The sequence below is a fragment of the Heptranchias perlo genome, unplaced genomic scaffold, assembly GCF_035084215.1.
Source record: "Heptranchias perlo isolate sHepPer1 unplaced genomic scaffold, sHepPer1.hap1 HAP1_SCAFFOLD_50, whole genome shotgun sequence".
Lineage (NCBI taxonomy): Eukaryota > Metazoa > Chordata > Chondrichthyes > Hexanchiformes > Hexanchidae > Heptranchias > Heptranchias perlo.
This window is the reverse complement of record NW_027139516.1, coordinates 7,580,748-7,591,424: the sequence shown is the minus strand read 5'-3', so window position 1 is coordinate 7,591,424 and position 10,677 is coordinate 7,580,748. Positions and strand designations below refer to the sequence as shown.

Sequence of the window (10,677 nt, the reverse complement as noted above, 5' to 3'; positions counted from 1 at the left end):
TCTGTCATTCTCACTCACCCTCCTCCCCCTGCCCATCACTGATTAAAGCAAAGGGTTCTCTGTCATTCTCCCTCTCCCACTCCCCCACCCATCACTGATTAATGTAAGGGGCTCTCTCTCATTCTCCCTCTCCCCCTCTCCCCGCCCATCACTGATTAAAGTAAGGGGCTCTCTGCCATTCTCCATCTCCACCTTCCCGCGCCCATCGCTGATTAAAGGAAGGGGCTGTCTGTCATTCTACCTCTCCCCCTCCCCCCGCCCATCATTGATTAAAGTAAAGGGTTCTCTGTCATTCTCCCTCTCACCCTCCACCCACCAATCACTGATTAAATTAAGGGGCTCTCTGCCATTCTCCCTCCCCACCCTCTCACCCACCAATCGCTGATTAAATTAAGGGGCTTTCTGTCATTCTCCCTCTCCCCCTCACCCCGCCCATCACTGACTAAAGTAAGGGGCTCTCACTCATTCTCCCTCTCCCCCCTCCCCCACCAATCACTGATTAAAGTAAGGGGCTCTCTGTCATTCTCCCTCTCCCCCTCCCCCACCCATCACTGATTAAAGTAAGGGGCTCTCTGTCATTCTCCCTCTCCCCTCCCTCCACCCATCACTCATTAATGTAAGGGGCTCTCTCTTATTCTCCCTCTCCCCCTCCCCCCGCCTATCACTGATTAAAGTAAGGGGCTCTCTGTCATTCTCACTCTCCCCCTCCCCCCACCCATCACTGATTAAAGTAAGGGACTCTGTTTCATTCTCCCTCTCCCCTCCCTGCAACCATCACTGATTAAAGTAAGGGGCTCTCTGTCATTCTCCCTCTCCCCCCATAGTTTTGGTCCCTATTGCATCAATCCCGATTGAAAATTCCCTCCCCATGTCCTCCCCAACCCACTCCCCCCCACCCTGGGCCCATTCGTGGTGGGATATGCGCTCTGCCTACTCGGGACAAATGAACGCCTACCCCACAGACACCGCACTTGATTGACCGACTGCAGAAAGGGTCACGTGCCTCCAGATTTTTAAACCCTTTCGGCCGTTTCACCAACTCAGCGCGGGCCCAGATGCTTGTTTGATGTCAGCAATCCGGCGGGGTCGCGACCTGACTGATTGGAGAGTCCAAGGGACTGGAGACTATCAACCGGTCCCCATCCACCGCCATCATCTCAATCCACCGCCATCCTCCCCCTGGAGAAGATCAACCTGTCCCCATCCACCACCATCATCTCAATCCACCAAGTCCATTCCCTGGGTCGCCTCATAACAACATAAGAATTGGAGTAGGCCATACGCCCACTCCAGTCAGCTCCGAAATTCAAGAAGATCCTGGCTGATTTTCGACCTCAAATTCACTTTCCTTACCGATCCCCATTTCCCTTGATTGCCTAAGAGTCTAAAAATCTATCGATCTCAGCCTTGAATATATTCAACGGTTCAACACCCACCGCCCTCTAGGGAAGAGAATTCCACAGATTCACAAACCTCAGAGTGAGGAAATTTCTCCTCATCTCAGTCCTTAACTAAAATGTCCGACGCCATATCCTGAGACTATGCCTCCTTGTTCGAGGCAATCCAGCCAGGGGAAACAACCTCTCAGCATCTACCCTGTCAAGTCCCTCAGAATCGTATTGCTCTCAATCTTCTAAGCTCTCATTCTTCTCAACTCCAGTGCGTATAGGCCCATTCTACTTAATATCTCCTCACAGGACAACGCCTTCATCTGAGGAATCAATCTCGTGAACCTTTGTTGCACCGCCTGTAAGGCAAGTCCACCCTTTCTGAGATAAGGAGACCAAAACTGTGCACATTACTCCAGGTGAGGTCTCACCAAAGTCCAGTACAATTGTCGGAAAACTTCTTTGCTTTTATACTCCAACCCCCATGCAATAAAGGCCAACATGCCATTTGCCTTCATAATTGTTTGCTGTACCTGCATGTTAACTTTCTGTGTTTCTTCTACGAGGACACCCAGATCTCCCTGAACACCAAAATGTAATAGTTTCTCACCATTTAAAAATATTCTGTTTTTCTATTCTTCCCACAATAGTGAATAACCTCACATTTCCCCACATTATACTCCATTTGCCATCGTCTTGCCCACTCACTGAACCTGTCTATATCCCTTTGCAGATTTCTTACGTCCTCCTCATAGCTTACTTTCCCACCTAGCTTTGTATCGTCAGCAAAATTGGATACATAACACTCGGTACCTTCATCTGAGTCATTAATATATAATGTAAATAGCTGAGGCCCCAGCACTCATCTTTGTGGCACTCCACTAGTTAGAGCCTGCTAACCTGAAAATGACGCGTTTATCCCGACTCTCCATATTCTGCCCGTTTACCATTCCTCTATCTTCAATATTACCCCCAACCCAATGAGCCCCTATCTTGCGTAACAAACATTTATGTGGCAATTTATTGAATGCCTTTTGAAAATTTATATATGCAACATCTACGGGTTCCCCTTTATCTACCCTGCTCGTTGCATCCTTAAAAAACTCCAATAGAGGTTCTCATAGGCGAGTGACTTCCGCCCTTTCTATTATTTTTTTATTCGTTCATGCGATGTGGGCGTCGCTGGCGAGGCCGGCATTTATTGCCCATTCCTAATTGCCCTTGAGAAGGTGGTGGTGAGCCGCCTTCTTGATCCGCTGCAGTCCGTGAGGTGAAGGTTCTCCCACAGTGCTGTGAGGAAGGGAAGTTCTATTCAATTGGTTCATAACAAGCGGGAGTGGGGCTGTGTGTGGGACCAGGCCCTGATTGGCGGGTGGGGTATCAATCATTTGTTTTGAACCAAGAGAAGGGGCGTACTCAGTGAGCGGCATTAATTTCTGCAGCGAGTGAAAGTGTCGATTAGATTCTCCTCCATACCGTCAACATTGGTCTCATTTTCTGCCCTGGCATAATTAGATCTCCCGGTGAATGACGGAGTGATTGAGAAAAGTTCACAGCTGGAAGTAAACAGGGATTGTCGGCTGAGGAACAACAGCAGGTGAATCAGCACAGGATTGTGAGAGCAGCAACTGGAGAGAACCCTTCCGATTCAAAGAGCTTCCATAGATCGACTGGGGAGAAAGGTAAGAGAAAGTCCCATTTCCTCAGATAAACACTGGTCCTGTAGACAGTCCACAAAAGTTACAAGGTAAGGGGGGAAGTGGTGAGAATGAGATTGGGAGAGTCTGATCACCACGTACAATTATCCAGCATGAGGCCGTGCAATGAAATGTGAAGTGAGATCAGTTCCTGTCTCAAAACACACAGTCACACATGAATCTTGTTTGAGTTTTCGAGTGAAGGGGTTTGATCTAAGTGGTGACTCCAGTCTGAGGCAGATCCCAGCAGATATACAGTGTCTCCCCGCCCCCAACACCAACTCGGAAGTAACCCACCTTTATAGCCCAGATAATATCGATATTACACTGTGTGTTAAGGTAGTGCCAGACAGTGTTACCGAATTCAAATATATTTCAGATCCAACTATCAAAATCAATCATCTTACAATTCTGAACTGGAAGCTGGGTTTAACTTAATGTTATTTCCCATCAGTAAATCTATTTCTGGATTTTAGAATTGGAGTTGAATTAAATGATTATCATTTAAATATAAACTGGTGATAAAATATTACGTAAATCGTATTCTGATAATGCTTTCAGCAGAAAATATAAACACTGTCTTTCAGCCTTTTAAACACTAACTGGAGTTTCCAGAAATGTTGTTCATCCAAACTTTGTAGCATTCCAGATGTATAAAGAATATGACGATCAGATGTTTTGCAATCGAATTCAGTATTGTGGCAGTAATTTAAATGGTCACTGCTAACAGTTACAGGTTTAGATGGTTTAAGACAATCAGATTTTCAGAGCAGATGGGGTCTGTTTTTAATAATGTGACTGTTTGATCCTTCTGTAGATACGGTGCTGCTTAATGTTCTGTGGAGCTCGAACTGACGGTACATTCAGTAAATTCCCAGTATCAGGTCTCGTGGTGTAAAAAAAATCGTTATTGGAATGGCAGCTTTATGGTTAGAAAAAGTGTCTGAATGTTTAGGATTAATGTTCATCTTAACTAAACTCCAAACACGACGGTAGTTTTTGTTATTTCCGTTTCAGTTATTTTCGTTGAGTGATTTCCTCTATTGCCAGGGTAACAATCTGTCAGATCTCAGTGCAAGAGGCGTTGGTTCCAATTTATATCCGAAAGACCATGAAACGTTCAGTGTAAACTCCTATCGATATATTCAGATCATGAAACATTCAATGTAAACTCCTATCTATATATTCAGACCATGAAACATTCAATGTAAACTCCTATCTATATATTCAGACCATGAAACATTCAGTGTAAACTCCTATCGATATATTCAGACCATGAAACATTCAGTGTAAACTCCTATCGATATATTCAGAACATCAAACATTCAGTGTAAACTCCTATCTATATATTCAGACCATGAAACATTCAGTGTAAACTCCTATCTATATATTCAGACCATGAAACATTCAATGTAAACTCCTATCTATATATTCAGACCATGAAACATTCAGTGTGAACTCCTATCGATATATTCAGACCATGAAACATTCAGTGTGAGCTCCTATCGATATATTCAGATCATGAAACATTCAATGTAAACTCCTATCGATATATTCAGACCATGAAACATTCAGTGTAAACTCCTATCGATATATTCAGATCATGAAACATTCAATGTAAACTCCTATCGATATATTCAGACCATGAAACATTCAGTGTAAACTCCTATTGATATATTCAGACCATGAAACGAGGACACCCGAATCTCTCTGAAAACCAACATTCAACAGCTTCTTACCATTTAAAAAATATCCTGTTTTTCTATTCTTCCTACCAAAGTGAATAACCTCACATTTCCCCACATTATACTCCACCTGCCAACTTCTTACCCACTCACTTAACCTGTCTCTATCCCTTTGCAGACTCTTTGTGATCTGCTCAAAGCTAACTTTCCCACCTACTTTTTATCGTCAGCAAACTTGGAGACATTACACTCGGTCCCTTCATCTAAGTCATATAATCATAGAATGGTTACAATACAGAGGGAGGCCATTCGGCCCGTCGACTCCGCGCCGACTCTCTGCAAGAGCAATCCAGCTCGTCCCACTCCCCTGCCCTATCCCCGTAGCCCTGCAATTTTTTTCCCTTCAAGTATTTATCCAATTCCCTTTTGAAGGCCATGATTGAACGGGGACGGGCCCAGAGAGAGAAGTGTGAGTGAGAGTGGAGGGCGGAGGATGTGAGTGATGATGAAGGGAGTGGGGTGTAAGTGACTGTGGTGGGAGCAGGATGTGAATGATGGTAGAGGGAGTGGGATATGTGAGTGAGGGTAGAGGGTGGAGGATGTGTGAGTGACGGTGGAAGGAGGGGGGTGTATGAGAGAAGGTGGAGGCAGGGGAATGTGTGAATGAGGATGAAGGGAGGGGGATGAGTGATTTAGGTTGGGGGTTGGGGATGTGAGTGAGGGTGGAGGGAGGGCGATGGGAGTGAGGGTGGAGTGAGAGGATGTTTGAGTGAGGGTGGAGTAAGAGGTATTTGCGAGTGAAGGTGGAGGGAGGGCCTATATGAGTGAGGATTGAGGGAGGGGGATGTGTGAGTGAGGGCGGTGGGAGGGGGATGAGTGAGTGAGGGTGGAGGAGGGTGTGCTGAGTGAGTGTGAAGGAAGGGGAATATGTTTGAGTTAGGGTGGAGTGATGTGGCGATGTGAGTGAGGATGGCAGGAGGGGGATGTTTGTGAGGGTGGAGGGAGGGGGATGTGTGAGTGAGGGTGGAGGGAGGGGAATGTGTGAGTGAGGGCTTGGGGAGGGGAAGAGTGAGTGAGGGTGGGGGGGCATGAATGAGTTTGGATGGAGGGTGATGTGTGAGTGGCGGTGCGTTGAGGGTAATGTGTGATTGAGTGTGGAGAGATCAGGATTTTAGAATGAGTGTAGCGGGAGGGGAATGCTTTAGTGAAAGTGACTTGAGGGTGATGTGTGAGTGAAGGTGGAGGGAGGGGGTCTGAGTGCAGGTGGAGTTTGAGGGATGTGAATGAGGGTGGACGAAATGGAATGTGAGAGTGAGGGTGGATGTTGGGAGATGTGTGTGAGGGTGGCGGGTGGAGAATGTGAGTGAGGGTGGTGGGAGGAGGATGTGTGTGTGAGGGTGGAGGGAATGGGAGCTGTGAGTGAGCGTGGAGGTCGTGGTAGATGTGAGTGAGGATGGAGGGATGGTGTGTGAGTGAGGGTGGATGGAGGGGGATGTGAATGATGTTGAAGGGAGGGGGATGTGAGTGACGGTGTTGGGATATTGATGTGAATGATGGTTGTGGGAGTGGGACGTGTGAGTGAGAGCGGAGGGAGGGGATGTGTCAGTGAGGGTGGGGTTGTGGGATGTGAGTGCGGATGTAGGGGTGTGCGATGTGAGTGGGAGTGCGGGGAGGGTGATATGTGAGTGCGGATGGAGGGAGGGGAATGTGTGATTTTAGGTGGAGGGAGAGGGAGGTGTGAGTAAGGGTGGAAGGCGTGGGATATGTGAATGAGGTTGGATGGATGGTGTGTGAGTGAAGGTGGAGGGAAACGAATGTGAATGAGGGTGGAGGGAAGAAGTGTGAGTGAGCTTGGTGTGTGAGGGTGTTAATGGGGACGGGGGAGGGTGATGTGCGTGAGGGTGGAGGGAAGGAGTCTGAGTGAGTGTGATGTGTTTCGTTGTTAACGATGATGGGGGAGGGTGTGATTGACGTTTGAGGGTGGGAGATGTGTGAGTGAGGGTGGGTGACGTGAGTGAGGGCGGAGGGAGGAGTCTGTGTGAGTGACGTAGGAGGGAGGGGTTGTGTGAGTGAGGCTGGAGGGAGGGGGATGTGAGTGAGGGTGGAGGGAGTTGGTTGTGTTAGTGACGGTGGAGCTAGAGGTATGTGTGAGTCAGGGTGGTGGGAGGGCATGTTACTGCGGATGTAGAGGGATGTGTGTGAGGCTGGAGGGATAGGGATGTGTGTGAGGCTGGAGGAAGGGGTTGTGGGTGAGGTTGGAGGGAGGGAAATGTGTGAGTGACGGTGGAGCGAGGCGGATGTATGAGTGAAGGTGGTGGGAGGGTGTGTGAGTGAGGGTAGAAGGGTGGATGTGAGTGAGGCTGGATGGAAGGGGTTGTGAGTGAGTTTGGAGGGAGGGGATGTGAGTGAGTGTGGTGAGAGGAGGATGTTTTAATGATGGCGGAGTGTGGAGATGTGTAAGTGAGGGTGGAGTGTGGGGTATGATTGTTAGAGGGTGAAGGGAGGAGGATGTGAGTGACAGTGGAGGCAGGGTGATGTGTGAGTGACGGTGGAGCGAGCTGGATGTGTGAGTGAGGATGGTGTGAGGGGAATGTTTGATTGAAAGTGGAGTGAGGGTGATGTGTGAGTGAAAGTGGAGGGAGGGTGATGTGAGTGAGTGTAGAGGTAGGGCGATGGAAGTGAGGTTGGAGGGTGTGGGTTTTGAGTGACGGTGGATGGAGGGGGATGCGAGTGAGTTTGGAGGGAGGGGGATGTGAGTGATGTTGGAGGGAGAGGGAGGTGAGTGACGGTGGTTGGGATGCCGATGTGAATGATGGTTTTTGGAGTGGGATGTGTGTGAGGGTGGAGGGAGGGTGATGTGTGTGAGGGTGGAGGGAGTGTGATGTGTGAGTGAGGATGGAGGGAGGGGTATGTGTGATTGTTGGTGGAGGGAGCGGGAGGTGTGAGTGAGGGTGGAGGACGTGGGATGTGTGAGTGAGTTTGGAGGGATCGTGTGTGCGTGAAGGTGGATGTAGAGGGATGTGAGTGAGGGTGGATGGAGGGGGATGTGAGTGAGCGTGGAGGGAAGGGGTTGTGCGTGAGGGCGAGGGAGTGGGTTGTGTGAATGTGGGTTTTGGGAGCGGGATGCATGAGTGACGATTGAGGATGGGTGACGTGAGTGAGTGTTAAGGGAGGAGGCTATGCGAGTGAAGGAGAATGGAGGGGGATGTGTGAGAGAGGCTGGAGGGAGGCATGTGAGTTAGTTTGGGTGGAGCTTGATATGTGTGAGTGAGGGTAGAGAGAGTGGGATGTGTGAGTGAGGCAGGAGGGGGAGGGGTGTGAGTTACTCTGGAGGGAGGGGGATGTGTGGGTGACAGTGGCTGGAGGTGGATGTGTGATTGATGGTGGAGGGTGGGCTGTGTGTGAGTGAGGGTGAGGTGAAGGGATGTGAGTGCGGGCGGAGGCAGAGGATATGTGAGTGAAGTTGGAGGGAGGTGGATGTGTGATTGACTCAGGATGGATGGGTGGTGGGAGTGGATTTGTGAGTGAGGATGGAGGGAGGGGTATGAGTGAGTGATGGTAGAGAAAGGAGGATGTGTGAGTGAAGGTGGAGGGCGGGGAATGAGTGAATAAGGTTGGAGGAATGGTGTGTGTGTGATGGTGAGTTAGTGGGATGTTTGTATGAGGGTGGAGGGATGGGATGTATGAGTGAGGGTGGATGGGGATGTGTCAGTGAGGGTGGATGGAGGGGGATGTGAGTGAGGTTGGTGGTAGGTCAATGGGAGTGAGGTTGGAGGGAAGGGGATGTGAATAATGGTGGAAGGAGGGTGAAGTATGTGTGCAGGCGGACGGAGGAGATGTGAGTTAGGGCAGGGTGTGGTAGTTAGGGAGGAGGGCAGAGAATGTGAATGAGCGTGGAGGGTGTGGGATGTGTGAATTAGGGTGGAAGGAGCTTGATGTGTGAGTGAGGGTCGAGTGAGGGGGGTGTGTGAGTGAGGATGGAAGGAGAGGGATGTGTCAATGAGTGTGGCAGGAGTGGAATGTGAATGACTCTGAGGGGATGTGAGTGAGTTTGAAAGTAGGGGATGTGTGAGTGAGGCTGGAGAGAGGATGACGTGATTGAGGGTAGAGGGAGGTGAATATGTGATTGATGGAGGAGGGACGGGGAAGTATGTGTGAGGGTAGAGGGAGGGGGATGTGGGTGAGGGTGGGCTGTGTGAGTTACGGTGAAGGGAGGGGAATGTGTGAGTCAGCGTGGAATGAGGGGGATGTCTGAGTGAGCGTGGAGCGAAGAGGTTGTGTGAGTGAGGGTGGTGGGAGTGGGATTTGAATGAGGGTGGAGGCAGGGAGATGGAATGAGGGTGTAGGGAGGTAGATATGTGAGTGAGTGTTGTGGAAGGGGGTTGTGTGTGGGTGGTGGCTTAGGGGGGATTGTGTGTGGGGGGTGGCGTAGGGGGGGAAATGTGTGAGTGTGGGTGAAGAGAGGGGGTTATGTGAGTCAGGGTGGAGGGAGGGGGACGTGAATGAGGGTGCACTAACGGTGATGTGAGTGAGAAGGGAGGGAAGGGAATGTGAGTGAGGGTAGAGACAGGAGGATATATGATTGAGTGTGGAGGGAGGGGAATATGAGTGAGGGTAGAGGGAGGCGAATGTGAGTGAGAAGGGAAGGAGGTGAATGTGAATGAGGTTGATAGGAACGATGTGAGTGAGTGTGGATGGAGGAGTTTGTGTATGATGGTGGAGGGAGGGGGTTGTGAGTGAGGATGCAGGGAGGCGGATGTGTTAGTGAGAGTGGAGGGAGGGGATTGTGTGTGATGGTGGAGGGAGGGGGATGTGTGAGTGAGAGTGGAGGGAGGGTGTTATGAGTCAGGGAGGAGGGAGTGGGATGTGTGTGAGGATGGAGGGAGTGGGGTGTGTGTGAGGGTGGAGGGAGGGTTATGTGAGTGAGGCTGGACGGAAGTGGATGTGAATGAAAGTGGGTTGAGGGTTATCTGAGTGAGAGTGGAGCGAGGGGGTGTGAAAGAGGATGGAGGGATCGGGATATGAGTGAGTTTTGAAGGAGGGTGATGTGAGTGAGAGTGGAGTGAGGGGCATATGCGTGAGGCTGGACGGAAATGGATGTGAGTGAGAGTGGAAGTAGTGGGATGTGAATGAGTGTTGTGGGAGGGTGAGGTGAGTGAGAGCGGAGGGAGGGGATCTGAAAGAGGGTGGACGGATGGGGATGTGGGTGAGGGTGAGGGTGGGGGATGTGAGAGACGGTGGAGGGATAGGGATGTGGGTGACTGTGGAGGGAGAGGCACGTGAATGAGGGTGCACGGAGGGCCATGTGAGTGACTGTGTTGCTCCTCTCTCTGGGCCCGGGAACGTGTGGCAGCTCCGGGGAATGTGCTTGTGGCTCAGATAAATCTCCCCCTCCTTGAACCCCGGGCCTCAGTCAGTGAGGAGCTGCACTACCGCACTCCCCGCCCGGTCTCACTGCCTGGTCTCACAGCCCGGTCCATCCCCTGGGTCACCTCATTAGAACATAAGAAATAGGAGCAGGGCTGGGCCATACGGCCCCTCGATCCTGCTCCGCCATTCAATGGCTGATCATCGACCTCAACTCCACTTTCCCGTCTGATCCCCATATCCCTTGAGTCAATTACAGTCCAAAATTCTCTCAACCTCAATCTTGAATATACTCAACGACTGACCATCACAGCCCACTGGGGAAAAAGAAATCCAAAGGTTCACAACCCTCTGAATGAAGAAATTTCTCCTCATCTTATTCCTAAAAGTCCGACCCCGTATCCTGAGACTATGCCCCCTTGTTCTAGACTCTCCAGCCAGGGGAAACAACCTCTCAGCATCGACCCTGTCAAAACCCCTCAGAATCTTATATGATTCAATAATATCACCTCTCATTCTTCTAAACTCCAGAGAGTATCG

At 50.0% G+C, this 10,677-nt stretch overlaps 1 protein-coding gene across 2 annotated transcripts in view; it reads left to right on the top strand.

Annotated features, from left to right (window-relative positions):
* Positions 1-2,801: 2,801 nt before the first annotated feature.
* The window catches only part of LOC137314018 (NACHT, LRR and PYD domains-containing protein 12-like), a 46,833-nt gene continuing 38,957 nt past the window's right edge, over positions 2,802-10,677 (top strand). For both annotated transcript variants that reach the window (XM_067979708.1, XM_067979710.1), the window contains exon 1: positions 2,802-3,070. The gene's annotated coding sequence lies outside the window, so the exon portion shown is untranslated. The remainder of the gene's footprint in view (positions 3,071-10,677) is intronic.